Source organism: Echinops telfairi, unplaced genomic scaffold, assembly GCF_000313985.2.
Source record: "Echinops telfairi isolate 266 unplaced genomic scaffold, ASM31398v2 ScPeMD7_7473;HRSCAF=8511, whole genome shotgun sequence".
In the NCBI taxonomy this organism is placed as follows: Eukaryota; Metazoa; Chordata; class Mammalia; order Afrosoricida; family Tenrecidae; genus Echinops; species Echinops telfairi.
Genome location: NW_022111377.1, coordinates 8,174,790 through 8,178,224, shown reverse-complemented (window position 1 = coordinate 8,178,224; position 3,435 = coordinate 8,174,790). Strand labels below are relative to the sequence as shown.

The window sequence follows — 3,435 nt, the reverse complement described above, 5'->3', positions numbered from 1 at the left end:
CAATGAATGAACAAATGTGCTTTACATAATTGATGTATGTATGGATTGTGATAAGAGTTGTATGAGCCCCTAATAAAATGATTTTTTAAAAATTAAAAAAAAATACATGAAAGCTAAAAATAAAAATAAGTGGTTTTTAATGAATTAAAATGAAAAGCCAGATTGATTGTGTCCTCTGCCCTCCCCTATTAGAAAGCAGTTGGCTCCCATTAAGATCTTTGGACCGTTCCTATTTCTCACCATCTCCCTTCCTATTTCTCACCGTCTAGGGTAACTGTACCCTCTGCAAACGAGATGCAATGTAGAGGATTGCGCCCGGCGGGAGGCGACGCAGGGCGGCGTGTAATGCGGACCTCCCACCGCCAGGAGGCACTGTGGAAACGGCGTGCGTGGCGCAGGCGGCCCCTCCCTCCCGGCAGCACACGCTCCCTGACCCCCCACGCCGCGGAGCCTCCTGCGGGTTGGGCGTCGGGCTTGGCGCCGGCTCTCTCGTACGGTCGTCGGTAGGTGTACGCAGAGTGCGTCCATCCCTCCCTTCTCCGCGGTGCTTCCGGGCTGCGTACGGAGCTTGCGCGTCTGGGTCCCGGGCTCCGCGCTGCCGCCGCTGCGGCCCATGGGGAAAGTCGACCGGACGGGCCGGGTAAGTAACCCCTTCCGGCGGCCTGACGGGGAAGCGAGTACGGGAGCCCCGTTTCCCAGGAGAAAGGTGGACGCGAGGCCGCACCTTTAGGCCGCGCCGTGGAGGTAGCGGGAGGTTTTGATCGCGGCCAGCCCAGCGCTCAGGGACGTCTCGGACTCCAGCTCTCGAGTCCCTCGCGCTGCGATTTCTCTTGTCGCCCCTTTGCCTCGGTCGCCCTTTGCCTCCCTTCGGCGCTCCGGGCGCTGCCCCCACCGGGTGTCCGGCTCTGGCCTCCTCTCTCCGCGATTCTCAGCGCCTCTGCCGCCGCGCGCTGGGCTGTCCAGCCCCTCCTGCCCCTGGGCGAGCCACTGCCACTTTCCCCTTTATCTTCTCCCCGGGACCCAGCCCCTCGCATTTCTCCTCCTGTCGCCATTGCTCCCTTTCCTGTCTGTCTGTCTGTCTTTCTGTCTGCTTCCGTCTCGTTGGGACCGAAGGACGTTCCTCTACTTCGTTGGCCATGTTTTGGAAAAGTTTATAGGTCACCTACCCCTAGCAGCCAGAACACCTTGTCACCTGTGGCCCAGCTCCTTTGCAATGCCCCAGGGCTCAGGGAGCGGAGGGGAGAGAAGCCATTTTCATCCATGGCCCCAGAACCTGGAATTCCAGGTGTTGGCATCTCTTTCCATGACTGGCACTTCCTTGGGCAAACGAAGGAAGTTGTGACTCCCAACATTGCCTCGGCCCTTGTCCTACAGCAGTGTTTTACTGTGGTCACTAAAGACAGGGTTTTGGAAACCCTCCCAGGTGTCACTTTATTAAGTGTTTAAACACCTATCATTTCTTGAGCAGCATCTACTGTCCAGACGATGTGTTATGGACTGTGGGTGCATCATGAGTACGATTCTGCCCCACCCCCTCAAGAGTTTTGTCTTTAGAGAAGCTGGGTTGATCTGAGGGGCTAAGGTCTGGTCTAGAAAGTCTTCAAAGAGGAGGTGATGTTTGTACTGAGTCTTGGGTTGGGGCTGAAGGTTATGCATGACCCTCTGTCAGATGTACAAAGCGTGGGAAGAGCCCCTGGCAGAGAATAGAAATACAGAGCAGTGAAGCACTATATTGCACTCTGGAAATTGTAGGTAAGATTCTAGAGAAATATTTGTGATGGATGTGAGTAGTAGTCGAATCAGTAGTTGCTAATTTGGAACACCAGTGTATGGATGTAAAAATCACTCTAGGTAAGTCAAGATTCTGCACCTCTTGGACATAGTGAGATTGCTGTGACTCTCTGCAACAAGTGGAGGTTTTAAAGGATGCAACTTAATTTCCACGTTTACAGTATAACAGCCATAAAGAGTTTTAGGAGATAAAGAGCAGTTCATTAATAACAAACTGAGAAGGTATTTCTTTTTCGAGTCTAAAAAGCACTGACTGTTGCTTACAAGAGAATGGGTTACATGACACACAAAACTTGAACACATTGTGGCATTCGGTGGTCACAAAAGATAGGGTTTTGGAAACCCGCCCAGGTGTCACTTTAAGTCTGTTTCTTTTGACCTTGTCTTGTTTTAAATTACTTTCTAAATTAGATCAGAGACTCGTCCCTGCAGAGGGATCATACTCAGTTTAGAGGGGCACCAAAGAAAGAGGAAGGCCCTGAAGGAGATAGGTAAGCACCGTGGCTGCCACAGTGCGCTCAAGCATAGGGACAGTTGTGGAGATGGCGCAGGACCGGACAGGGTTTCCTTCTGATGTGCATACGGTTGCTATGGGTCGGAACCAACTCATGGCACGTAACAGCAAATTAGATTAAACCAGACCTCTTCAGACTTCCTGACACGGAGCAGATGACTGGGGCTATGATCCCTCAAGCCTTTCATAGTAGTAAATCATGGTGGATGGTTGGTTTTGTACCTGAACTCCAGTTGCCATTGTTTGCAACCCACTCCAGCGTGTGGGGTTTTGGTCATAGAGTCTATTGGAACAAATGGGAATACTAAAATGGGATCCAAGTGTAAGAGTTCGAGGTATACAAAATTACTTTTTAAATCTTGAAAAATGGCGTTAAGTGTCATACATGGGGCAAATGCCTTTTAAGTCATGTGGGTCTTTGGTTTTTGTGGCCCTCAAAGTGCACCACTTCTCATACTTCCCCTCCTGCTCCTTCTTGTGAATACTTGCCATATCTTTGGTCATAAGGAGAAGGATTTCGTTTTATGATGATAACTATTTAGTAATAAAAGGCTTCTTAAAGGATTATTATAATTAAATAAAAGCAGACCCCATACCCTTGGGTAGATGATGAGACTGTCTTTACAATGATTAATCCAGTTCTGGAACTTCAAGTTCAATGAAAAGGTGAAAAGCAAAATTCTTTTGCACTTTCTGTGATACAGAGATCTGGTTTTATGCTGTGCAGAACCGTGGTTATATGATGGTAGTAATGTTTCTCCTGTTAGGTTACACAATTTAAAAAGTACCATAGATAGATTGTTGCTGCCATCAAATTCACTCCAACTTGTGGCAACTTTACAAGGGAATGAAAGGTCTCACAGTCCTGTGACATCCTCGCAGTCGGGGCATGCTCAAGTTCATCGTTGTGCCTGTTGTGCCAGTCCATCGTCCCAGGGCTCTCTCGTTTTCTCTGGACTTCTCTTGGAGCATGATCTCCTTCAGTGACTGATCCTCCCAGTGATGGAACCAAAGCAGTGGCTGATCTGGAGAGATGGGCTTCAGGCCTGCCTGCCTCGTCTGTCTTAGTCTAGAGCAGTGGTTCTCAACCTTCCTAATGCCACAACCCTTTCATACAGTTCCTCGTGTTG

The 3,435-nt window shown here is 49.4% G+C and overlaps 1 protein-coding gene across 1 annotated transcript in view; it reads left to right on the top strand.

The window, feature by feature from the left end:
• Window positions 1-468: 468 nt before the first annotated feature.
• Window positions 469-3,435, top strand: part of RBM17 (RNA binding motif protein 17) — a 30,657-nt gene continuing 27,690 nt past the window's right edge. The window contains exon 1 of the mRNA XM_004712622.2: window positions 469-640. The gene's annotated coding sequence lies outside the window, so the exon portion shown is untranslated. The remainder of the gene's footprint in view (window positions 641-3,435) is intronic.